Source organism: Rhinatrema bivittatum, chromosome 6, assembly GCF_901001135.1.
Source record: "Rhinatrema bivittatum chromosome 6, aRhiBiv1.1, whole genome shotgun sequence".
NCBI lineage: Eukaryota > Metazoa > Chordata > Amphibia > Gymnophiona > Rhinatrematidae > Rhinatrema > Rhinatrema bivittatum.
In genome coordinates, this window is record NC_042620.1 from 285,132,495 (window position 1) to 285,158,326 (window position 25,832).

Sequence of the window (25,832 nt, forward strand, 5' to 3'; positions counted from 1 at the left end):
AGTGCTCCGTCATGACTTTTAATGGAGTTGAACCGCCCCCTCCCATTAGGATAGAATCGCAGACAAAGGAGGGAAGGGAAGACGGATAGGTAAGGGGTCCGTATCCGTCAGACACAAAAGGGTCACAATCGCCCCGACTAGGACGCGGTCAGCCCGGCCTAGAACTGCGAGGCCATTCACTCTCTTTCACACAACAAGAAATCTTTTCCCGCTATTGTACACTTCACTTATAATTTTTTCTCTTATGCGCGTGGCCTTCGGAACAGAATTCCTACTAAAACACTGCGCGGGGTGTGATCAAAGCCCCCTCGGTCCGCTCGGGGATGGACCGGCTACTCTATCTATTCTTCACTCCTTCCACTGTTCCCATAATTCTCGCCTGCAGGGGTCTTCCGATCGTCATGAAAGCCTTCTTCCCGGATCACCGGCCCACAGGTCTCAGAGGATCTCCGTGGAATGACCCCCTCAGATACCTGATCACTGAACTCAGCGGTGGCCACTCACCAGGCAAGTCTGGGGGATCGCTCCGCCACAAAATCCCCTGGACCAACTGGGGGGCTAAAATAGCGTCCCCGGTACCTCCTGGCTGAGGCTCGCCAAATGTAACCGTCTCTAAAAGTCAGTAAGGAGGTCCAGACAACTGATCCGTAAAGATAGACTTTTATTGCCAGCAAGATGCAGCTAAGACAAAGGCTTAGTACAACTGCATGCCCCTCCTCTTCAGGAGCAGACTCTTATGCACTTTACAGTTCTTATCTTTTACACATGCGTTCTAAGCATTGCTGAGCAAGCATATTCCAGCCGAAGGGGCTACTGACCCCCTCCCTAGACACCCTGGAACTTTCGTGAAACTTATCCCATGTTCTGCAGGAGAGGCTGCTGGGACTTGCAGTTCTGGAAAGGAATTCGCGAGTCTGCAGTAATACAGCCCATCACATAATACATCCATTGTTCTAATCTAGGTTACAGCAGTGAAAGCTTATCAGAGAATAAGAACAGCGAAGCCAAAAAAATGAAAATGTGCAATGTGCTGACAGAGAGTTTCTCAATGTCCTAATTACAGCTGTATTGCAGACTGTAAGTAAACCCGTCATGAAGCAGGGAATTCTGGTACATGAAGTCCTGTTTGGCAGGAGTTTCAGGTTGTCCTTTGTCAGGTTGAAGCGTTCAGACCCCTTCAATTTCTATGTTTCTATATATGTTTCTTTTATGAATCTTCTTTCCAAAAATGCATAAAACTGCAATAAAACAGCAATAATCATAATAATCATCATAAAAAGATTTGCAACAGGTGCAGAAAGGAACTAGGACATGCATGCAAAAAAAAAAAAAAATTTCAAATTCTGTTGTCACCTTAGTGACAGCAAAACAAATTCCCTTCACTGCCAAACTTTCGGGTCGATACAGTAAGGACGCGTTAGAAAGAGTGCGGCAGTGCCGGGCGCACCCTCGTTTGCCCCACGCACTGTTCTGATCACATACCGCTCGATACTCTATTGAAATGGCATGCAAATGCAAGCCGTATCTGCGAAGCGTTAGGGGAAGCGTTAGGCCCGCGCAACCGATTTTACTGCATAGGCGCTTAATACAGCGCCTATACAGTATCCTGGGTGCGCTGGTACCTGTCATTTCAAATGACATTTGAAATGACAGGCACCAGGAAGTGGATCCCAACTTTAACCCATGAAAACCTAAAAACCTAAAATCCCCTCCTCCCGAAGCAGCTCGACATGTGCCAACTTACCTTTTGTTGTTTTTCAGACCTTTCATTGGCTTGAGCGTCCAAATTGATGGGCGCTCAAGCCAATGAAAGTACAGGGACGGGCGAGTGTGACGTCACGGCCGTCCCTGTGCTTTCATTGGCATGAGCGCCCAAATTGACGGGCGCTCATGCCAATGAAAGCACAGGGACGGCCGTGACGTGACAGACTGCGGGTTCCTTCCGTAGCTCAGGCCGGTGCCAGCCAAAGAAAGGGAAAGGAGACCACGGCCCACAACTGGACCCCAGATAGGCGGCAGCAGGAAATAAAAGGAGACAGCGGGCTGCCTCCAGCACTCACGTCACCAGCGGCCAAGAAATTAAAAGAAGAGCGCGGGTGTCACGCCCGCCCGTCCCTGTGCTTTCATTGGCTTGAGCGCCCGTCAATTTGAGCGCCCGTCAATTTGAACGCTCAAGCCCATGAAAGTTCGCTTCGCTTCCAAGGCTGTAACTCAGCAGTCTTTTTTTGGGGGGTAGCTGTCAGCCAGAAGTCGAGCTGGAGTACCTGCGGGAACATCGTCGAGAGCCAGGAGAACCGGGACCGGGGGGGGGGGCCGCTGCAAACCACTTTCGCCACTGGCTGCCCCCTCCGGAGGAAGGCAGAGAAAGTTGAAGGGGCTGAAAGCAACAAAAAGTAAGTTGATAACATGTCGAGTAGCTTCGGGAGGAGGGGATTTTAGGTTTTTAGGTTTCTTTTTGGGGGAAAGTTTGCTGTCTACCCTTACCCCTGCCTCTAACGCAGGGTAGGGGTAGGCGGTAAATTAGCAGGTTAAACGCGCGGCTAAACTCCAGGTTAAAAAGGCGATAGTCGGGGCGCGCGTTACTGTATGGGAGGGAATAGCTAATTCGATGGTTTACATCTAATATACATGCCGCGTGCGGAAGGGGTTACGCGGTGATTTAAAGAGGCGGTAAGGATGGGTTAAAGGGGATAGTGTATCACAGGAAGGGCTAACGCGGCCGGAAAGTGAGTAGAAAGCGGGTTAGGAGCGGGGTAACCACGGCCCCACTTTACTGTATCGGCCTGTTGATATAATAATTCAGAACTTTGGCTCAGAACTTTGGCTCATTTAGCCATTCCCAGAATCCTCAGCAGGCTGATTCACACTGACACTGCTGAGATATAGTGAACTTCTGACCACCTCAGACTCAAGAATGTGGAAGATCTGGGAAACTTGTAGGCTCTGCAAAGCCTATAATTAAAGGCCAGGTGGGCATCAATGGCAATATTTAAATCATAATACAAGGAAGCTTGGTTCTCACAGAAACCAAAATAGAAGCTTGTTTCTCACAGATTCCTATCTCACTGACAGGAGCCAGGTGAACTGAAGATTCCCGAGGTTACAGCTTTAATTAAAGTTCTGGCACCAGCAACAGAATTCAGGCCTACTATCTATTCAGAACACAGACCTACTATCGGTTTACACAACACAGAAGATCAAAAGGAGATCAGAAGAAACAAAGTGCATCAAAGCCATGTTGATAAAGGAACTTTTATGGTGGGAGGAGGTTGTTTTCAGGATAGACAGGTTTAGTTGGTGAAACTCTCAAACTGGTGAATGATCCTTTTACAAGCATTTTCTATGTATAGTTGAAGGTATAAAATAACAGCGTGTACTAGATATCACAAGTCACATCGATGCTGTACCTGTCTTGCAAGGTTAGCATATGTGCTTCCAAAGATATGGAATATTAAATTTATACTTGTTCTAACTGAAATTCTGATTCATATCTTTGTTTGAAAAAGTGCTGACAAGCGTCTTATTAAAGTCTAATATTTAGACACTGTTTGTGAAGTAACACAAATCCTGCAAGTAAATAAATAAATAAATACATAAACTAGAACCTTACCATACCATAGAGAGCAGTAACTCTCAGAACTCAAACAGCAGCAACCTTATCTATGAAAAGGCAACACCAGGCCCTAGAACACTAATACACTACCTAATGGGCAAACAGAGCAAATCAGACTGCTACAAATCCCTCCAGAGAAACTAAATGCTACCAAAATACTGCATTTCTGTCACACATGCGCAACAGACAGTCCCTTACCTAAGACAGAATAAGGGACTACAAATTAGAAACAAACATGCAGACAAAACTGAAATGGAAAGCCTGAGAAACAAGACTTTGTGTATACTGGAATACTGAAAAAACAGCAAAATACAAATATATAAGAAATGCACATTTCTAAAGATGGCATATTCCAATTGCTGAAATGCAAAATAATCTTTTTTTACTTTTGTTGTCTGTTCTTATTTTTCTAATCAAATAGTCCCAATCTCTTCCCCCCCCCCCCCCCCCCCTGTCTGTCTTTTCCTTTTTCAGGATCTCTTTTATTCTGACTGTCTTATTTCCTTCCTCCTTCATACACACACAGAGACTCTCACATTCTTTCACACACACACACACATACACACACACACACACACACACACACACACGCTTTCTCTCACACAAGATATCACTCTTCCAGGCTCTTTCACATACACACAGGTTCCCACTTCCACACACACACATATAATAAGCTCTCACTCTTACATGCTGTCTTTCACGCAGGTTCCTACTCCCACAAACACACACACAGGTTCTCATTCTTATATACTCTTACACACATGCTCCCATTCCCATAAACACAAAACAAAGGCTCTCACTCTCACATGCTCTCTTGCTCTCATGCAGGCTCTTGTTCCCATTTCCATACATACCTACACACACAGAATCTCACTCTCACATGCAGGCTCCCATTCCCACATACACAAATTCTCACTCCCACATGCTTTCTCACACACACATACACACTCTCAGGTAGGCTCTCGTTCAGATCCCCCCCCCCCCAAGTTGTCTCCCATTCATACTCCCCCCAGCATCCCAGGCAGGCTCCCATTCACGCACACCCCAACCCTCCAGGCAGGCTCCCATTCATGTGCACCCCAACCCTCCAGGCAGGCTCTCATTCACACACGTACACATCCAGACATGCTATCATTCACACATAGACACACACATACCTAGACAGGCTACCATTCACATTCACACACACGCACCCACACACACCCAGGCAGGCTCCCTTTCAAACGTACCCCCACCCCCAGGAAGGCTCCCATTCACACACCCCCACCCCGTCTCCCATTCACACACACCCCACCTCAGGCATGCTCACTTGCACACACACCCCCACCCCCAGGCAGGCTACCATTCACATATACCCATGCAGACTATCATTCACATACACAGACAGATAAACACAAAACACAGGCAGGCTCTCCATCGGTAGCAAAAGGGGGAGCCTGTTCTGCTGCTTCTCCTCGTGTGCCTGCCCACGATATTCAAAACTCACGCGGCTAGCACTCCTCTATGCTAATCTCGCGATGCATGAGATAAGCATAGAGCAGTTACAGGCCGCATGAGTTTTTAATGTGCTGGGGCCAGCATACATGGAGGAGCAGGAGAACGAGCGCTTTCCAGTGAGGTCCTCCCAGTCCTTGTTGTGTTTGTGGCATTGTGGACCCTTGGTCTCAATGGAGATGACTCCGCCCATGGGGAGGAGCCCCATGGGGAACCACTGTGATAGGCTGACACAGATAGCAGACACAGTATGGCTAGAGTCTTTATTGGACTGCTGTAGATAGATGGTGGAAGCAGGAAGGTAAGGCACTGATCCACGAAGTGCCAGTACATTCAACAGGCTCAGAAGTATAGTCTCAGCCAGATGTTCACGATAGGCGGGAGCCCGCAGTGCGGTAACGCCGCTACTGGTGGGTGGAGTTGGAGCGCTGGATCGTAGAGGTACTCACAGAATGAAGGTGTCTTCCTGGTGGTAGAATGGTAGGACCGAAGGTCCGTGGTGCAGGATATAAGGTAGATAGGCCCTCGAGGAGCGAGTACCCAAAGGTCCAATATCCTGAAAGTAGAATAGAGAGAAAGACTCCCGAGGAGCGGTTGTCTTAATTAGTGAGGAGCCTCGAAAGGAAGTTGGAAGCGAGAGACCCCCGAGGAGTGCATGTCTAGAGCTTTTAACTGGAGCGAGGCCCTTAGAGAGAAAGCGGCATCTAAGCGAGCAGCTTAGAGCAGTCAGAGTAGCGAAGCGAAGTCTTTGCTAACTCAATGTGGTAGCAGAGGCAGAGGCTAGATATACCCGGAGGTACTGACGTCATGCGGTGGGACCGCCCCCGAGGTTCCCGCCATCACGTGTATTTGAGCGTAGGAGATGTGTGCGCTCGCACCCTAGGAGCCATGGGAGTGAGCATGGTGGATGGGGACACCCATGCTGGTTTGGAAACGCCAAGGCCCTCGGCACTCGGCACCGGAGGCAGCCATCTTGCCCAAAGAAAGTAAAAGGGGAGAAAAAGAGGTAAGGCAGAGCGGTCGCAGCCGTCTGCAACTGACGGACGCAACAGTGCCCCCCTTCAAAGGGCCCCCTCCAAGACCTTTTCCAGGTGGTCTGGGGTTGCATGGGTGTGCCAGGTAGAATTGACGTACCATCTCCTTGTCTGTAATATTGGCTAGTGGTTCCCAGGAGTTCTCCCAAGAGATGAGGTACTCCAAATTCTTGCCTCATTTATGTACATCAAGGATGTCGTCTACAGCATATTCAGTGTCATCTTCTGTATCCAGGCTGGTAGGCTCTGGTTTCTTCCTGGAGAACTCGGAGAGTATCACTGGCTTTAGTAGAGATACATGAAATGCTTTGTATATCTTCATTGATGGAGGCAGTTTTAGACTGTATGTTAGATTTCCTAATCACCGAAGGATGGTGAAAGGTCCCACAAAGCGAGGAGCAAATCTTGCAGAAGGAAGCTTAAGTCGGAGGTACTTGGTGCTTAACCAAACCTTGCCTCTAGGCTGAAACTGGGGTGCCTTTGATGATGAGCATCATAGGCTCTCTTTGCCTTTTGTCCAGCTTTAAGGAGGAGCTCCTTTGTCTGTCTCCAAAGTTGAGATAATTTTGCTGCGATAGTCTGGGCAGCAGGAGAGGCTACTGTCAATGGAATTGGCAGTTGAGGTAATGGTTGTCTCCCGTAGACAAGCTGGAAAGGGAAAGACCCTGTTGAAGAAGCAGGATGTGAATTGATGGCCGATTCTGCCCAAGGCAGTAATTCAGCCCAGTTGTTCTGTCTAGAGTTGACATAAGATCGCAGAAATTGTTTCAACTTCCTATTCATCCTCTCAGTCTGACCGTTAGACTGAGGATGGTAGGCAGAGGTTAAGTCCAAGGCAATGTCAAATTTTTGACATAATGCTCTTCAAAACTTTGCAGTATATTGCACTCCCCTGTTGGATAGGATATGCTTAGGCATCCCATGAAGACGAAAGATATGTTTAATGAAGAGTTTTGCTAACGCAGAAGCAGAGGGTAATCCTGGTAATGCTACAAAGTGTGCCGTTTTAGAGAAACGGTCGACCGTAATCCATATGGTGTTATTGCCATTGGATAATGGCAGGTCTATTATGGAATCGGTAGCGATATGGGTCCATGGTTCATCCAGTGATGGTAGAGGCTGTAATAGGCCCCAAGGACGCCCAGGTGGTGGCTTTTGCTTGGCACAGACAGCGCAGGAACCCACTAACGCTTGTACGTCCTTCTTCATGGTTGGCCACCAATAGTATCTATGCAACATTGCTAAGGTACGACTCTGTCCTGGATGGCCTGCCAGATGGGAATCGTGTGCCCATTTCAACAGTTTTTTCCTTTAACCTCTGGCGACCATCGTCTTCCCAGCAGGTACCATGTAGGTGGCTGCAAGAACCACTCTTTCGGGATCGATGATATGATGGAGTTCATCTGGCATATCCTGAGGTGAGAAGGAGCATGATAGGGCATCAGCCCGGGTGTTCTTCTCTCCTGGACGGTATTTCAGAAGGAAGTTGAATGGTGAATAAAATGGAAAATGTCATAATGCCTCTGTATCGCTCCATGGTGAGACCGCACCTTGAATACTGTGTACAATTCTGGTCACCGCATCTCAAAAAAGATATAATTGTGATGGAAAAGATACAGAAAAAGACTACCAAAATGATAAGGGGAATGTAACAGCTCCCCTATGAGGAAAGACTAAAGAGGTTAGGACTTTTCAGCTTGGAGAAGAGACGACTGAGGGGGGGATATGATACAGGTCTAGAATGGGTAGATGTGAATTGATTATTTACTCTTTAGGATAATAGAAAGACTAGGGGGTACTCCATGAAGTTAGCATGTGACACATTTAAAACTAATTGGAGAAAGTTCTTTTTCACTCAACGCACAATTAAACTCTGGAATTTGTTGCCAGAGGATATGGTTAGTTCAATCAGTGTAGCTGTGTTTAAAAAAGGATTGGATATGTTCGTGGAGGAGAAGTCCATTACCTGCTATTAATTAAGTTGACTTAGAAAATAGCCACTGCTATTACTAGCAACGGTAACATGGAATAGACTTAGTTTTTGGGTACTTGTCAGATTCTTATGGCCTGGATTGGCCACTGTTGGAAACAGGATGCTGGGCTTGATGGACCCTTGGTCTGACCCAGTATGGCATGTTCTTATGTTCTGTTGAAAAACAGAGACCATCTTGCTTGACGGTGGTTGAGTCATTGAGCATGTCGAAGGTACTCTAGATTCTTGTGATCAGTGTATACAACTATTTGGTGTTGTGGCCTTCCAGCCAGGGACGCCACGCTTCAAAAGCCAGCTTGATCGCGAGAAGCCCTTGTCTCCTATCCCATAGTTTCTCTCAGCAGGCGAGAATTGCCTAGAAAAGAAGGAGCAAAGATGGAGCACATTGGATTCGCTGTACTGACCTAGAACCACCCCCACACCAACGTCGGATGCGTCGACCTCCACGATGAAAGGATGGTGTGGGTCAGGGTGGCGGAGACACGGCTTCTTTTGAAAAGCCTCTTTGAGCGTCAGGAAGGCTGCGATGGCTTCTGGAGACCAATTGGCAGAGTTGGCCCCCTTCTTGCTCATAGCAGTTAGAGGAATTGTCAATGATGAGTAGTTTTTAATAAAGGATCGGTAGTAATTGGTGAATCCCAAGAAGTGACGCAATGCTTTTAGGCATGTGGGTTGAGGCTGTCCTGGATGCTCTCAAGTTTCTTGGGGTCCATTTGAAAACCATTCTTAGAAACAATGTATCCCAGGAAGGATGCAGCTTCTTTGTGAAATTCGCACTTCTCAAGCTTTGCGTAAAGATGGTACTCACACAGGCGTCTTAGGACTTTCTTAACATCCTCCTGATGACTTTGCAGATCCTGAGAAAAGATCAGTATATCATCGAGATATACTACTATGCATTGATACAGTAAGTCCTCTAAGATGTCATTCATCATATTTTGAAAGGCTGCAGGTGCGTTACTTAAACTGAAGGGCATGATGAGGTATTCAAAGTGTCCATCACAGATTTTAAAAGCAGTCTTCCATTCATCCCCTTCTCGAATACGCACCACCTTGTAAGCTCCTTTTAGGTCCAATTTGGAAAATATTTTGGCCCCTTGGAGTCTATCAAACAGTTCAGATATTAAGGGCAGGGGGCACCTGTCCTTGATGGTGTTATGGTTATGAGGTGTTGGAGTGGATTCTTGGCTACTGCGGAGATGGCCACTCCCACAGGGAGGAGCCCCATGAGGAACCGCAGTACTGGGCTAGATTCTATACACGCAGACACAGATAAGTTGTATTTATTGTACAGCTCGATGGTACTGCCCGGGGAGCGGGCAGCAGTGAAGGTAGCCCAGTGAAGTAGTCCAGGAGTCCTCAGCAGAGGAAACCAGTCTCACATCCGAGTAGGTGATAGGCAGCGCGGCATAGCAGGAACAGGTCCCGGATGTAGACACCGAGTGCTGAAGCTGAGACAGATTGAAAGGGTTAGTACTCACGGAAGCAGAAAGCTGTAATGTTGAAGGTCCTGGCAGGCAGACGTTGTTCAGTGGCAGGCACCAGATTAGGGAGAGCAGGCCCTTGAGGAGCGAGTATCCCAAGATAGATACCTGAAATAGAGCAGAAGGGCCCCCAAGGAGCGGGTACCCAGGTTAGTGGAAAAATACCCCAAAGGGCAGAGAGAGCTTCCTGCGGCAGCTGGGAAGCAGCAGAGCAGCTTAGACCGGAGGCAATCCAATCCTTGCTAACTCAGTTTGTTAGCAAATGAAGGGCAGGCTATATACCAGGATGTGATGACGTCACTCGGAGGGGATGCCCCCGAGGTTCCCGCCATGATGTGGATAAAGACGTGGGTGGCATGCGTGCATGCACCCTAGGAGGCCCTCAGGAAAATCATGGCGAACACCATTGCTGTTGCCGATCCGGAGACACCAGAGAGAGCGGCCTGAAAACGCGGCAGCAGCCATCTTCCCAAGGCTTGAGGAGAGAGAAGGAAGAAAGGTGAGGCACAGAGGTCAAAGCCGTCTGAGACCAACAGATGGTTATCTCATTCAGACCCCTGTAGTCGATGCAGGGGCGTAAGGTGCCATCCTTCTTCCCTACAAAAAAGAAGCCTGCATCAGCAGGAGATTTGGAAGGTCTGATAAATCCCTTTTGTAGATTTTCTTGTATGTAGGTAGACATAGCTTTGGTCTCAACTTCTGAAAGAGGATAAACTTTTCCTTTGGAAGGTTCTGAATTTGGCTTCAGATTTATGGCACAATCGAACTTCCTGTGTGGCGGAAGAACATCATCTGCTTGCTTAGAGAAAACATCCTGGAAGGAGGCATATTGTGGAGGTAAACCAGGTAATGATGGGGTAGTGGGCATGCAGATGAGCGGTGAAACTTCAGCAAGACAACGACCATTAGGGATGTGCAGAGGGACGTCATACGTTGCATTCGTTATTCGGATTTGTCGGGGAGCAAATGCATTGCATTCGGCCGTATGGCGCCCCAATGCGTTAATACGGCGAGTTATATTCGTGTCCCTGCTAAAATTAAAATTAACTACAAACCCCCACCCTCCTGACCCCCCCCCCAAGACTTACCAAAACTCCCTGGTGGTCCAGCGAGGAGTCCAGAAGGCATCCCCTGCACTCTCACACCCTCGTTTGCCAGTTTCATCATGGCGCCGATAGCCTGTGTCACAGGGGCTACCGGTGCCATTGGTCAGCCCCTGTCACGTGGTCACCGGTGCCATCTTGTGCTCCTACTATGTGACAGGGGCTGACCAATGGCACCGGTAGCCCCTGTGACATAGTATGGGCAAAGGCTATTGGTGCCATTTTGAGTCCTGGCATCGGACGGCCGGCGGGCAGGAGGTCGCTCCGGGACCCCCGTTGGACCCCCAGGGACTTTTGGCCAGCTTGGGAGGGCCTCCTGACCCCCACAAGACTTGCCAAAAGTCCAGCGGGGGTCCGGGAGCGACCTCCTGCACGCCGGCCATCCAATTCCAGGACTCAAAATGGCGCCAATCGCCTTTGCCCTCACTATGTCACAGGTACCGACGGTCGGCCCCTGTGCATAGTGAGGGCAAAGGCGATCTGCTGCCAGTGTTCAAAATGGCGCCGATCGCCTTTGCCCTCACTATGTCACAGGGGCTGACCGTCAGTACCTGTGACATAGTGAGGGCAAAGGCGATCGGCGCCATTTTGAGTATTGGCATTGGGCGGCCGGTGCACAGGAGGTCGCTCCCGGACCCCCGCTGGACTTTTGGCAAGTCTTGTGGGGGTCAGGAGGCCCCCCCAAGCTGGCCAAAAGTCCCTGTGGGTCCAACGGGGGTCCCGGAGCGACCTCCTGCACGCCGGCCGTCCGATGCCAGGACTCAAAATGGCGCCAATAGCCTTTGCCCATACTATGTCACAGGGGCTACCGTGCCATTGGTCAGCCCCTGTCACATGATAGGAGCACAAAATGGCACCGATGGCCATGTGACAGGGGCTGACCAATGGCACCAGTAGCCCCTGCAACTATCGGCGCCATGATGAAACCAGCACCGAGGGTGTGAGTGCAGGGGATAGTTCTCGGACCCCCCGCTGGACCACCAGGGAGTTTTGGTAAGTCTTGGGGGGGGGGGTTCAGGAGGGTGGAGGGTTTGTTTAAATGTTTATTTAGGTGGCCGAATAAAACAGAAATCCGTTAAATATGTGGGGAGTCGCGATGCGTTTCGCCTCCCCACGTATTTAACAGATAGGACAAAATACGTTGCGGATCACAAATACGTGGAAAACGGATGCACACCCCTACCGACATTACATCTGGTCCCCACCGGGACAGGTCCAAGGTAGCCCAATTAAATTGTGGCATATGGTCTTGAAGCCATGGCAGACCCAATACCACCGGATGCATGGCTTTTTCCAACACTAGAAAAGAAATTGATTCTGAGTGTAGAGCTCCAGTGCGCAGGCCGATGGCCTGGGTGGTCAATAAAACTTCTCCAGGAAGTGGTTCTCCATGGATGGATGACAATAGCAGAGGCTTAGCTATTGGTGTGGTAGTAATTCATAGATGTTCAACCAAGCACTTTAGAATAAAATTACCTCCGTCACCGGAGTCAATGAGAGCGAGAGTTTGAAATTCGAGACCTCCGCAAAGCAGAGATACTGGTAATGATAATGGAGGAGTAGGAGAGGTGAAGCCCAGGAGAAGTCCTCCTGTAGATCCCAGGCCCGTCAGTTTCCCAGACAAATGGGACAGGTTTGGACTGTATGATCCGATTGGCCACAGTACATGCACAACCTCATGCGCTTGCGATAACGTCTCTCCTTAGAGGTCAAGTGGCTTCGGCCTAGTTGCATAAACTCTTCCTCCTCTAGGGGTGAAGACGGTAAGCTGGAAGCAATAGAAATTGGTCAGTATGGGGATTGAACCCATGACCTTGGCGTTATTAGCACCATACTCTAACCAGCTGTCCACTCATCCTGCTATCGCTCTTTCCTGGACAATACCTAGCGGAGCGTGGTGATCATTCCACACTCTCAAAGTCTTGTAAGTCACACCCGTATGTGTGGTGCTAATAAAGGAGAATGTGCGTGTGATGGAGAGCAGATGGCCAGAGAGTACTATGCAGGGCTGTTTGTCATCTTGTCTCTGTGGCGCAATAGGTTAGCGCATTCGGCTGTTAACCGAAAGGTTGGTGGTTCAAACCCACCCAGGGACGGACTGTGAGCTCGCTTTCTAAGCTCAGAACAAGGTGTGTGTTTTTCTCTTTGCTTACATTAATGCACCAGCACTGATAGAAGAGGAGAGTCCAGGGCTCTAGGATTCTATGGTAGGTTTCTGAAAATGGTTTTGGCTTCAGTAGTGTAAAAGAACCCTGTGTGTCAGTCACCCTTTGGGAAGGTGAAAGTTGTTGGGTGGAGGAAGGAAAATAGTGGCCTTTTTGCTACAAAGACGCGATAATCCACACCATTACAACTTTTTAAGCAGTATCAAACACCCTAGTGATTCTGCATCATTTATTATCCCTGATTCGGTGGTAGCGTGTGAGAGAAGATAGTGAAAAACCATAACTGAACAGTAAATCCACTAAAAATGCAGGCTGTCCTGTCCATATTCAGTCAGCATTAAAAGGCAGTCTCCCTATACTATTCGTCTGTCAAACGATGCTTCATTTGAACTCCTATTGATTCTTAATCTACCTCCTTTCAGGCCTTTCTTTGTCATGAAAGACAATATGTGGTAGCACTTCATTAGGATGACGTGGATTGCTCTGCTTGTTCATTGTTTCAAGGACGAGGAAACTGATCGCAGGCAGTCCCTGAAAATACTGTTTGTATCTGTGGAGAAAGTATTGGTGTTTCACCTACTTCCATCTATTCTCCCTCAAGGAAAAACAGTGGCCAGATGAGTGCACGGAGGAGAGAGAGGAAGCCTTGTGTGATAGGAAACCCATTTTGAAGCGTGTTTCGTATTCCCTGGCTTACATATAGCTAGAGAATTTTGTTGTAGTTCCTCTAGGTGTTTGCCTTAGAAGGTGTGTGGGTTTCTTAGTTCTGCAAATTGAGGCATCTTTTAAAGTATGGTACAAATAATCAGACAACAGGCAAACACTAAAGGGATTAAACTACCCCTTAATCTTCATCAAGTTGTTGTTTTGCTATTCCAATCCTGTGTCAGAAGCTATATTTAGGAATTGCTGCTCCCTTCAAAACTGGTAGTAACTTTAATGAGGAGAAAGAAATTGGTCAGTATGGGGGTTGAACCCATGACCTTGGCGTTATTAGCACCATACTCTAACCAGCTGAGCTAACTGACCACTTAGGGAAGAAGGTTAGGAGCTTTCAACTCGTGCAACCATAATGATGCAACCTGAGTTTTCATGAGTGAGTAGAAAGGCACAGACTCATACCAAAAGTATGTCCACTCATCCTGCTATCGCTCTTTCCTGGACAATACGTAGCTGAGCGTGGTGATCATTCCACACTCTCAAAGTCTTGTAAGTCACACCCGTATGTGTGGTGCTAAAAAAGGAGAATGTGCGTGTGATGGAGAGCAGATGGCCAGAGAAGTACTATGCAGGGCTGTTTGTCATCTTGTCTCTGTGGCGCAATAGGTTAGCGCATTCGGCTGTTAACCGAAAGGTTGGTGGTTCAAACCCACCCAGGGACGGACTGTGAGCTCGCTTTCTAAGCTCAGAACAAGGTGCGTGTTTTTCTCTTTGCTTACATTAATGCACCAGCACTGATAGAAGAGGAGAGTCCAGGGCTCTAGGATTCTATGGTAGGTTTCTGAAAATGGTTTTGGCTTCAGTAGTGTAAAAGAACCCTGTGTGTCAGTCACCCTTTGGGAAGGTGAAAGTTGTTGGGTGGAGGAAGGAAAATAGTGGCCTTTTTGCTACAAAGACGCGATAATCCACACCATTACAACTTTTTAAGCAGTATCAAACACCCTAGTGATTCTGCATCATTTATTATCCCTGATTCGGTGGTAGCGTGTGAGAGAAGATAGTGAAAAACCATAACTGAACAGTAAATCCACTAAAAATGCAGGCTGTCCTGTCCATATTCAGTCAGCATTAAAAGGCAGTCTCCCTATACTATTCGTCTGTCAAACGATGCTTCATTTGAACTCCTATTGATTCTTAATCTACCTCCTTTCAGGCCTTTCTTTGTCATGAAAGACAATATGTGGTAGCACTTCATTAGGATGACGTGGATTGCTCTGCTTGTTCATTGTTTCAAGGACGAGGAAACTGATCGCAGGCAGTCCCTGAAAATACTGTTTGTATCTGTGGAGAAAGTATTGGTGTTTCACCTACTTCCATCTATTCTCCCTCAAGGAAAAACAGTGGCCAGATGAGTGCACGGAGGAGAGAGAGGAAGCCTTGTGTGATAGGAAACCCATTTTGAAGCGTGTTTCGTGTTCCCTGGCTTACATATAGCTAGAGAATTTTGTTGTAGTTCCTCTAGGTGTTTGCCTTAGAAGGTGTGTGGGTTTCTTAGTTCTGCAAATTGAGGCATCTTTTAAAGTATGGTACAAATAATCAGACAACAGGCAAACACTAAAGGGATTAAACTACCCCTTAATCTTCATCAAGTTGTTGTTTTGCTATTCCAATCCTGTGTCAGAAGCTATATTTAGGAATTGCTGCTCCCTTCAAAACTGGTAGTAACTTTAATGAGGAGAAAGAAATTGGTCAGTATGGGGGTTGAACCCATGACCTTGGCGTTATTAGCACCATACTCTAACCAGCTGAGCTAACTGACCACTTAGGGAAGAAGGTTAGGAGCTTTCAACTCGTGCAACCATAATGATGCAACCTGAGTTTTCATGAGTGAGTAGAAAGGCACAGACTCATACCAAAAGTATGTCCACTCATCCTGCTATCGCTCTTTCCTGGACAATACGTAGCTGAGCGTGGTGATCATTCCACACTCTCAAAGTCTTGTAAGTCACACCCGTATGTGTGGTGCTAAAAAAGGAGAATGTGCGTGTGATGGAGAGCAGATGGCCAGAGAGTACTATGCAGGGCTGTTTGTCATCTTGTCTCTGTGGCGCAATAGGTTAGCGCATTCGGCTGTTAACCGAAAGGTTGGTGGTTCAAACCCACCCAGGGACGGACTGTGAGCTCGCTTTCTAAGCTCAGAACAAGGTGCGTGTTTTTCTCTTTGCTTACATTAATGCACCAGCACTGATAGAAGAGGAGAGTCCAGGGCTCTAGGATTCTATGGTAGGTTTCTGAAAATGGTTTTGGCTTCAGTAGTGTAAAAGAACCCTGTGTGTCAGTCACCCTTTGGGAAGGTGAAAGTTGTTGGGTGGAGGAAGGAAAATAGTGGCCTTTTTGCTACAAAGACGCGATAATCCACACCATTACAACTTTTTAAGCAGTATCAAACACCCTAGTGATTCTGCATCATTTATTATCCCTGATTCGGTGGTAGCGTGTGAGAGAAGATAGTGAAAAACCATAACTGAACAGTAAATCCACTAAAAATGCAGGCTGTCCTGTCCATATTCAGTCAGCATTAAAAGGCAGTCTCCCTATACTATTCGTCTGTCAAACGATGCTTCATTTGAACTCCTATTGATTCTTAATCTACCTCCTTTCAGGCCTTTCTTTGTCATGAAAGACAATATGTGGTAGCACTTCATTAGGATGACGTGGATTGCTCTGCTTGTTCATTGTTTCAAGGACGAGGAAACTGATCGCAGGCAGTCCCTGAAAATACTGTTTGTATCTGTGGAGAAAGTATTGGTGTTTCACCTACTTCCATCTATTCTCCCTCAAGGAAAAACAGTGGCCAGATGAGTGCACGGAGGAGAGAGAGGAAGCCTTGTGTGATAGGAAACCCATTTTGAAGCGTGTTTCGTGTTCCCTGGCTTACATATAGCTAGAGAATTTTGTTGTAGTTCCTCTAGGTGTTTGCCTTAGAAGGTGTGTGGGTTTCTTAGTTCTGCAAATTGAGGCATCTTTTAAAGTATGGTACAAATAATCAGACAACAGGCAAACACTAAAGGGATTAAACTACCCCTTAATCTTCATCAAGTTGTTGTTTTGCTATTCCAATCCTGTGTCAGAAGCTATATTTAGGAATTGCTGCTCCCTTCAAAACTGGTAGTAACTTTAATGAGGAGAAAGAAATTGGTCAGTATGGGGGTTGAACCCATGACCTTGGCGTTATTAGCACCATACTCTAACCAGCTGAGCTAACTGACCACTTAGGGAAGAAGGTTAGGAGCTTTCAACTCGTGCAACCATAATGATGCAACCTGAGTTTTCATGAGTGAGTAGAAAGGCACAGACTCATACCAAAAGTATGTCCACTCATCCTGCTATCGCTCTTTCCTGGACAATACGTAGCTGAGCGTGGTGATCATTCCACACTCTCAAAGTCTTGTAAGTCACACCCGTATGTGTGGTGCTAAAAAAGGAGAAGGTGCGTGTGATGGAGAGCAGATGGCCAGAGAGTACTATGCAGGGCTGTTTGTCATCTTGTCTCTGTGGCGCAATAGGTTAGCGCATTCGGCTGTTAACCGAAAGGTTGGTGGTTCAAACCCACCCAGGGACGGACTGTGAGCTCGCTTTCTAAGCTCAGAACAAGGTGCGTGTTTTTCTCTTTGCTTACATTAATGCACCAGCACTGATAGAAGAGGAGAGTCCAGGGCTCTAGGATTCTATGGTAGGTTTCTGAAAATGGTTTTGGCTTCAGTAGTGTAAAAGAACCCTGTGTGTCAGTCACCCTTTGGGAAGGTGAAAGTTGTTGGGTGGAGGAAGGAAAATAGTGGCCTTTTTGCTACAAAGACGCGATAATCCACACCATTACAACTTTTTAAGCAGTATCAAACACCCTAGTGATTCTGCATCATTTATTATCCCTGATTCGGTGGTAGCGTGTGAGAGAAGATAGTGAAAAACCATAACTGAACAGTAAATCCACTAAAAATGCAGGCTGTCCTGTCCATATTCAGTCAGCATTAAAAGGCAGTCTCCCTATACTATTCGTCTGTCAAACGATGCTTCATTTGAACTCCTATTGATTCTTAATCTACCTCCTTTCAGGCCTTTCTTTGTCATGAAAGACAATATGTGGTAGCACTTCATTAGGATGACGTGGATTGCTCTGCTTGTTCATTGTTTCAAGGACGAGGAAACTGATCGCAGGCAGTCCCTGAAAATACTGTTTGTATCTGTGGAGAAAGTATTGGTGTTTCACCTACTTCCATCTATTCTCCCTCAAGGAAAAACAGTGGCCAGATGAGTGCACGGAGGAGAGAGAGGAAGCCTTGTGTGATAGGAAACCCATTTTGAAGCGTGTTTCGTGTTCCCTGGCTTACATATAGCTAGAGAATTTTGTTGTAGTTCCTCTAGGTGTTTGCCTTAGAAGGTGTGTGGGTTTCTTAGTTCTGCAAATTGAGGCATCTTTTAAAGTATGGTACAAATAATCAGACAACAGGCAAACACTAAAGGGATTAAACTACCCCTTAATCTTCATCAAGTTGTTGTTTTGCTATTCCAATCCTGTGTCAGAAGCTATATTTAGGAATTGCTGCTCCCTTCAAAACTGGTAGTAACTTTAATGAGGAGAAAGAAATTGGTCAGTATGGGGGTTGAACCCATGACCTTGGCGTTATTAGCACCATACTCTAACCAGCTGAGCTAACTGACCACTTAGGGAAGAAGGTTAGGAGCTTTCAACTCGTGCAACCATAATGATGCAACCTGAGTTTTCATGAGTGAGTAGAAAGGCACAGACTCATACCAAAAGTATGTCCACTCATCCTGCTATCGCTCTTTCCTGGACAATACGTAGCTGAGCGTGGTGATCATTCCACACTCTCAAAGTCTTGTAAGTCACACCCGTATGTGTGGTGCTAAAAAAGGAGAATGTGCGTGTGATGGAGAGCAGATGGCCAGAGAGTACTATGCAGGGCTGTTTGTCATCTTGTCTCTGTGGCGCAATAGGTTAGCGCATTCGGCTGTTAACCGAAAGGTTGGTGGTTCAAACCCACCCAGGGACGGACTGTGAGCTCGCTTTCTAAGCTCAGAACAAGGTGCGTGTTTTTCTCTTTGCTTACATTAATGCACCAGCACTGATAGAAGAGGAGAGTCCAGGGCTCTAGGATTCTATGGTAGGTTTCTGAAAATGGTTTTGGCTTCAGTAGTGTAAAAGAACCCTGTGTGTCAGTCACCCTTTGGGAAGGTGAAAGTTGTTGGGTGGAGGAAGGAAAATAGTGGCCTTTTTGCTACAAAGACGCGATAATCCACACCATTACAACTTTTTAAGCAGTATCAAACACCCTAGTGATTCTGCATCATTTATTATCCCTGATTCGGTGGTAGCGTGTGAGAGAAGATAGTGAAAAACCATAACTGAACAGTAAATCCACTAAAAATGCAGGCTGTCCTGTCCATATTCAGTCAGCATTAAAAGGCAGTCTCCCTATACTATTCGTCTGTCAAACGATGCTTCATTTGAACTCCTATTGATTCTTAATCTACCTCCTTTCAGGCCTTTCTTTGTCATGAAAGACAATATGTGGTAGCACTTCATTAGGATGACGTGGATTGCTCTGCTTGTTCATTGTTTCAAGGACGAGGAAACTGATCGCAGGCAGTCCCTGAAAATACTGTTTGTATCTGTGGAGAAAGTATTGGTGTTTCACCTACTTCCATCTATTCTCCCTCAAGGAAAAACAGTGGCCAGATGAGTGCACGGAGGAGAGAGAGGAAGCCTTGTGTGATAGGAAACCCATTTTGAAGCGTGTTTCGTGTTCCCTGGCTTACATATAGCTAGAGAATTTTGTTGTAGTTCCTCTAGGTGTTTGCCTTAGAAGGTGTGTGGGTTTCTTAGTTCTGCAAATTGAGGCATCTTTTAAAGTATGGTACAAATAATCAGACAACAGGCAAACACTAAAGGGATTAAACTACCCCTTAATCTTCATCAAGTTGTTGTTTTGCTATTCCAATCCTGTGTCAGAAGCTATATTTAGGAATTGCTGCTCCCTTCAAAACTGGTAGTAACTTTAATGAGGAGAAAGAAATTGGTCAGTATGGGGGTTGAACCCATGACCTTGGCGTTATTAGCACCATACTCTAACCAGCTGAGCTAACTGACCACTTAGGGAAGAAGGTTAGGAGCTTTCAACTCGTGCAACCATAATGATGCAACCTGAGTTTTCATGAGTGAGTAGAAAGGCACAGACTCATACCAAAAGTATGTCCACTCATCCTGCTATCGCTCTTTCCTGGACAATACGTAGCTGAGCGTGGTGATCATTCCACACTCTCAAAGTCTTGTAAGTCACACCCGTATGTGTGGTGCTAAAAAAGGAGAATGTGCGTGTGATGGAGAGCAGATGGCCAGAGAGTACTATGCAGGGCTGTTTGTCATCTTGTCTCTGTGGCGCAATAGGTTAGCGCATTCGGCTGTTAACCGAAAGGTTGGTGGTTCAAACCCACCCAGGGACGGACTGTGAGCTCGCTTTCTAAGCTCAGAACAAGGTGCGTGTTTTTCTCTTTGCTTACATTAATGCACCAGCACTGATAGAAGAGGAGAGTCCAGGGCTCTAGGATTCTATGGTAGGTTTCTGAAAATGGTTTTGGCTTCAGTAGTGTAAAAGAACCCTGTGTGTCAGTCACCCTTTGGGAAGGTGAAAGTTGTTGGGTGGAGGAAGGAAAATAGTGGCCTTTTTGCTACAAAGACGCGATAATCCACACCATTACAACTTTTTAAGCAGTATCAAACACCCTAGTGATTCTGCATCATTTATTATCCCTGATTCGGTGGTAGCGTGTGAGAGAAGATAGTGAAAAACCATAACTGAACAGTAAATCCACTAAAAATGCAGGCTGTCCTGTCCATATTCAGTCAGCATTAAAAGGCAGTCTCCCTATACTATTCGTCTGTCAAACGATGCTTCATTTGAACTCCTATTGATTCTTAATCTACCTCCTTTCAGGCCTTTCTTTGTCATGAAAGACAATATGTGGTAGCACTTCATTAGGATGACGTGGATTGCTCTGCTTGTTCATTGTTTCAAGGACGAGGAAACTGATCGCAGGCAGTCCCTGAAAATACTGTTTGTATCTGTGGAGAAAGTATTGGTGTTTCACCTACTTCCATCTATTCTCCCTCAAGGAAAAACAGTGGCCAGATGAGTGCACGGAGGAGAGAGAGGAAGCCTTGTGTGATAGGAAACCCATTTTGAAGCGTGTTTCGTGTTCCCTGGCTTACATATAGCTAGAGAATTTTGTTGTAGTTCCTCTAGGTGTTTGCCTTAGAAGGTGTGTGGGTTTCTTAGTTCTGCAAATTGAGGCATCTTTTAAAGTATGGTACAAATAATCAGACAACAGGCAAACACTAAAGGGATTAAACTACCCCTTAATCTTCATCAAGTTGTTGTTTTGCTATTCCAATCCTGTGTCAGAAGCTATATTTAGGAATTGCTGCTCCCTTCAAAACTGGTAGTAACTTTAATGAGGAGAAAGAAATTGGTCAGTATGGGGGTTGAACCCATGACCTTGGCGTTATTAGCACCATACTCTAACCAGCTGAGCTAACTGACCACTTAGGGAAGAAGGTTAGGAGCTTTCAACTCGTGCAACCATAATGATGCAACCTGAGTTTTCATGAGTGAGTAGAAAGGCACAGACTCATACCAAAAGTATGTCCACTCATCCTGCTATCGCTCTTTCCTGGACAATACGTAGCTGAGCGTGGTGATCATTCCACACTCTCAAAGTCTTGTAAGTCACACCCGTATGTGTGGTGCTAAAAAAGGAGAATGTGCGTGTGATGGAGAGCAGATGGCCAGAGAGTACTATGCAGGGCTGTTTGTCATCTTGTCTCTGTGGCGCAATAGGTTAGCGCATTCGGCTGTTAACCGAAAGGTTGGTGGTTCAAACCCACCCAGGGACGGACTGTGAGCTCGCTTTCTAAGCTCAGAACAAGGTGCGTGTTTTTCTCTTTGCTTACATTAATGCACCAGCACTGATAGAAGAGGAGAGTCCAGGGCTCTAGGATTCTATGGTAGGTTTCTGAAAATGGTTTTGGCTTCAGTAGTGTAAAAGAACCCTGTGTGTCAGTCACCCTTTGGGAAGGTGAAAGTTGTTGGGTGGAGGAAGGAAAATAGTGGCCTTTTTGCTACAAAGACGCGATAATCCACACCATTACAACTTTTTAAGCAGTATCAAACACCCTAGTGATTCTGCATCATTTATTATCCCTGATTCGGTGGTAGCGTGTGAGAGAAGATAGTGAAAAACCATAACTGAACAGTAAATCCACTAAAAATGCAGGCTGTCCTGTCCATATTCAGTCAGCATTAAAAGGCAGTCTCCCTATACTATTCGTCTGTCAAACGATGCTTCATTTGAACTCCTATTGATTCTTAATCTACCTCCTTTCAGGCCTTTCTTTGTCATGAAAGACAATATGTGGTAGCACTTCATTAGGATGACGTGGATTGCTCTGCTTGTTCATTGTTTCAAGGACGAGGAAACTGATCGCAGGCAGTCCCTGAAAATACTGTTTGTATCTGTGGAGAAAGTATTGGTGTTTCACCTACTTCCATCTATTCTCCCTCAAGGAAAAACAGTGGCCAGATGAGTGCACGGAGGAGAGAGAGGAAGCCTTGTGTGATAGGAAACCCATTTTGAAGCGTGTTTCGTGTTCCCTGGCTTACATATAGCTAGAGAATTTTGTTGTAGTTCCTCTAGGTGTTTGCCTTAGAAGGTGTGTGGGTTTCTTAGTTCTGCAAATTGAGGCATCTTTTAAAGTATGGTACAAATAATCAGACAACAGGCAAACACTAAAGGGATTAAACTACCCCTTAATCTTCATCAAGTTGTTGTTTTGCTATTCCAATCCTGTGTCAGAAGCTATATTTAGGAATTGCTGCTCCCTTCAAAACTGGTAGTAACTTTAATGAGGAGAAAGAAATTGGTCAGTATGGGGGTTGAACCCATGACCTTGGCGTTATTAGCACCATACTCTAACCAGCTGAGCTAACTGACCACTTAGGGAAGAAGGTTAGGAGCTTTCAACTCGTGCAACCATAATGATGCAACCTGAGTTTTCATGAGTGAGTAGAAAGGCACAGACTCATACCAAAAGTATGTCCACTCATCCTGCTATCGCTCTTTCCTGGACAATACGTAGCTGAGCGTGGTGATCATTCCACACTCTCAAAGTCTTGTAAGTCACACCCGTATGTGTGGTGCTAAAAAAGGAGAAGGTGCGTGTGATGGAGAGCAGATGGCCAGAGAATACTATGCAGGGCTGTTTGTCATCTTGTCTCTGTGGCGCAATAGGTTAGCGCATTCGGCTGTTAACCGAAAGGTTGGTGGTTCAAACCCACCCAGGGACGGACTGTGAGCTCGCTTTCTAATCTCAGAACAAGGTGCGTGTTTTTCTCTTTGCTTACATTAATGCACCAGCACTGATAGAAGAGGAGAGTCCAGGGCTCTAGGATTCTATGGTAGGTTTCTGAAAATGGTTTTGGCTTCAGTAGTGTAAAAGAACCCTGTGTGTCAGTCACCCTTTGGGAAGGTGAAAGTTGTTGGGTGGAGGAAGGAAAATAGTGGCCTTTTTGCTACAAAGACGCGATAATCCACACCATTACAACTTTTTAAGCAGTATCAAACACCCTAGTGATTCTGCATCATTTATTATCCCTGATTCGGTGGTAGCGTGTGAGAGAAGATAGTGAAAAACCATAACTGAACAGTAAATCCACTAAAAATGCAGGCTGTCCTGTCCATATTCAGTCAGCATTAAAAGGCAGTCTCCCTATACTATTCGTCTGTCAAACGATGCTTCATTTGAACTCCTATTGATTCTTAATCTACCTCCTTTCAGGCCTTTCTTTGTCATGAAAGACAATATGTGGTAGCACTTCATTAGGATGACGTGGATTGCTCTGCTTGTTCATTGTTTCAAGGACGAGGAAACTGATCGCAGGCAGTCCCTGAAAATACTGTTTGTATCTGTGGAGAAAGTATTGGTGTTTCACCTACTTCCATCTATTCTCCCTCAAGGAAAAACAGTGGCCAGATGAGTGCACGGAGGAGAGAGAGGAAGCCTTGTGTGATAGGAAACCCATTTTGAAGCGTGTTTCGTGTTCCCTGGCTTACATATAGCTAGAGAATTTTGTTGTAGTTCCTCTAGGTGTTTGCCTTAGAAGGTGTGTGGGTTTCTTAGTTCTGCAAATTGAGGCATCTTTTAAAGTATGGTACAAATAATCAGACAACAGGCAAACACTAAAGGGATTAAACTACCCCTTAATCTTCATCAAGTTGTTGTTTTGCTATTCCAATCCTGTGTCAGAAGCTATATTTAGGAATTGCTGCTCCCTTCAAAACTGGTAGTAACTTTAATGAGGAGAAAGAAATTGGTCAGTATGGGGGTTGAACCCATGACCTTGGCGTTATTAGCACCATACTCTAACCAGCTGAGCTAACTGACCACTTAGGGAAGAAGGTTAGGAGCTTTCAACTCGTGCAACCATAATGATGCAACCTGAGTTTTCATGAGTGAGTAGAAAGGCACAGACTCATACCAAAAGTATGTCCACTCATCCTGCTATCGCTCTTTCCTGGACAATACGTAGCTGAGCGTGGTGATCATTCCACACTCTCAAAGTCTTGTAAGTCACACCCGTATGTGTGGTGCTAAAAAAGGAGAATGTGCGTGTGATGGAGAGCAGATGGCCAGAGAGTACTATGCAGGGCTGTTTGTCATCTTGTCTCTGTGGCGCAATAGGTTAGCGCATTCGGCTGTTAACCGAAAGGTTGGTGGTTCAAACCCACCCAGGGACGGACTGTGAGCTCGCTTTCTAAGCTCAGAACAAGGTGCGTGTTTTTCTCTTTGCTTACATTAATGCACCAGCACTGATAGAAGAGGAGAGTCCAGGGCTCTAGGATTCTATGGTAGGTTTCTGAAAATGGTTTTGGCTTCAGTAGTGTAAAAGAACCCTGTGTGTCAGTCACCCTTTGGGAAGGTGAAAGTTGTTGGGTGGAGGAAGGAAAATAGTGGCCTTTTTGCTACAAAGACGCGATAATCCACACCATTACAACTTTTTAAGCAGTATCAAACACCCTAGTGATTCTGCATCATTTATTATCCCTGATTCGGTGGTAGCGTGTGAGAGAAGATAGTGAAAAACCATAACTGAACAGTAAATCCACTAAAAATGCAGGCTGTCCTGTCCATATTCAGTCAGCATTAAAAGGCAGTCTCCCTATACTATTCGTCTGTCAAACGATGCTTCATTTGAACTCCTATTGATTCTTAATCTACCTCCTTTCAGGCCTTTCTTTGTCATGAAAGACAATATGTGGTAGCACTTCATTAGGATGACGTGGATTGCTCTGCTTGTTCATTGTTTCAAGGACGAGGAAACTGATCGCAGGCAGTCCCTGAAAATACTGTTTGTATCTGTGGAGAAAGTATTGGTGTTTCACCTACTTCCATCTATTCTCCCTCAAGGAAAAACAGTGGCCAGATGAGTGCACGGAGGAGAGAGAGGAAGCCTTGTGTGATAGGAAACCCATTTTGAAGCGTGTTTCGTGTTCCCTGGCTTACATATAGCTAGAGAATTTTGTTGTAGTTCCTCTAGGTGTTTGCCTTAGAAGGTGTGTGGGTTTCTTAGTTCTGCAAATTGAGGCATCTTTTAAAGTATGGTACAAATAATCAGACAACAGGCAAACACTAAAGGGATTAAACTACCCCTTAATCTTCATCAAGTTGTTGTTTTGCTATTCCAATCCTGTGTCAGAAGCTATATTTAGGAATTGCTGCTCCCTTCAAAACTGGTAGTAACTTTAATGAGGAGAAAGAAATTGGTCAGTATGGGGGTTGAACCCATGACCTTGGCGTTATTAGCACCATACTCTAACCAGCTGAGCTAACTGACCACTTAGGGAAGAAGGTTAGGAGCTTTCAACTCGTGCAACCATAATGATGCAACCTGAGTTTTCATGAGTGAGTAGAAAAGCACAGACTCATACCAAAAGTATGTCCACTCATCCTGCTATCGCTCTTTCCTGGACAATACGTAGCTGAGCGTGGTGATCATTCCACACTCTCAAAGTCTTGTAAGTCACACCCGTATGTGTGGTGCTAAAAAAGGAGAATGTGCGTGTGATGGAGAGCAGATGGCCAGAGAAGTACTATGCAGGGCTGTTTGTCATCTTGTCTCTGTGGCGCAATAGGTTAGCGCATTCGGCTGTT

General features: G+C 46.0%; 18 non-coding genes across 18 annotated transcripts; 9 read left to right on the top strand and 9 right to left on the bottom strand.

The window, feature by feature from the left end:
* Positions 1–12,743: 12,743 nt before the first annotated feature.
* TRNAN-GUU lies at positions 12,744–12,817 on the top strand. The gene has a single exon. It is a non-coding gene; the product is annotated as a tRNA-Asn (tRNA).
* A 1,024-nt stretch (positions 12,818–13,841) lies between these two features.
* On the bottom strand, positions 13,842–13,915 carry TRNAI-AAU. Its single transcript has one exon. It is a non-coding gene; the product is annotated as a tRNA-Ile (tRNA).
* Positions 13,916–14,194: 279 nt separating this feature from the next.
* Positions 14,195–14,268, top strand: TRNAN-GUU. Its single transcript has one exon. It is a non-coding gene; the product is annotated as a tRNA-Asn (tRNA).
* Positions 14,269–15,292: 1,024 nt separating this feature from the next.
* Positions 15,293–15,366, bottom strand: TRNAI-AAU. Its single transcript has one exon. It is a non-coding gene; the product is annotated as a tRNA-Ile (tRNA).
* Positions 15,367–15,644: 278 nt separating this feature from the next.
* Positions 15,645–15,718, top strand: TRNAN-GUU. Its single transcript has one exon. It is a non-coding gene; the product is annotated as a tRNA-Asn (tRNA).
* Positions 15,719–16,742: 1,024 nt separating this feature from the next.
* On the bottom strand, positions 16,743–16,816 carry TRNAI-AAU. The gene has a single exon. It is a non-coding gene; the product is annotated as a tRNA-Ile (tRNA).
* Positions 16,817–17,094: 278 nt separating this feature from the next.
* On the top strand, positions 17,095–17,168 carry TRNAN-GUU. The gene has a single exon. It is a non-coding gene; the product is annotated as a tRNA-Asn (tRNA).
* Positions 17,169–18,192: 1,024 nt separating this feature from the next.
* On the bottom strand, positions 18,193–18,266 carry TRNAI-AAU. The gene has a single exon. It is a non-coding gene; the product is annotated as a tRNA-Ile (tRNA).
* A 278-nt stretch (positions 18,267–18,544) lies between these two features.
* TRNAN-GUU lies at positions 18,545–18,618 on the top strand. The gene has a single exon. It is a non-coding gene; the product is annotated as a tRNA-Asn (tRNA).
* A 1,024-nt stretch (positions 18,619–19,642) lies between these two features.
* TRNAI-AAU lies at positions 19,643–19,716 on the bottom strand. The gene has a single exon. It is a non-coding gene; the product is annotated as a tRNA-Ile (tRNA).
* A 278-nt stretch (positions 19,717–19,994) lies between these two features.
* Positions 19,995–20,068, top strand: TRNAN-GUU. Its single transcript has one exon. It is a non-coding gene; the product is annotated as a tRNA-Asn (tRNA).
* A 1,024-nt stretch (positions 20,069–21,092) lies between these two features.
* TRNAI-AAU lies at positions 21,093–21,166 on the bottom strand. The gene has a single exon. It is a non-coding gene; the product is annotated as a tRNA-Ile (tRNA).
* A 278-nt stretch (positions 21,167–21,444) lies between these two features.
* Positions 21,445–21,518, top strand: TRNAN-GUU. Its single transcript has one exon. It is a non-coding gene; the product is annotated as a tRNA-Asn (tRNA).
* Positions 21,519–22,542: 1,024 nt separating this feature from the next.
* On the bottom strand, positions 22,543–22,616 carry TRNAI-AAU. Its single transcript has one exon. It is a non-coding gene; the product is annotated as a tRNA-Ile (tRNA).
* Positions 22,617–22,894: 278 nt separating this feature from the next.
* TRNAN-GUU lies at positions 22,895–22,968 on the top strand. Its single transcript has one exon. It is a non-coding gene; the product is annotated as a tRNA-Asn (tRNA).
* A 1,024-nt stretch (positions 22,969–23,992) lies between these two features.
* Positions 23,993–24,066, bottom strand: TRNAI-AAU. The gene has a single exon. It is a non-coding gene; the product is annotated as a tRNA-Ile (tRNA).
* Positions 24,067–24,344: 278 nt separating this feature from the next.
* TRNAN-GUU lies at positions 24,345–24,418 on the top strand. Its single transcript has one exon. It is a non-coding gene; the product is annotated as a tRNA-Asn (tRNA).
* Positions 24,419–25,442: 1,024 nt separating this feature from the next.
* Positions 25,443–25,516, bottom strand: TRNAI-AAU. The gene has a single exon. It is a non-coding gene; the product is annotated as a tRNA-Ile (tRNA).
* Positions 25,517–25,832: the final 316 nt, after the last annotated feature.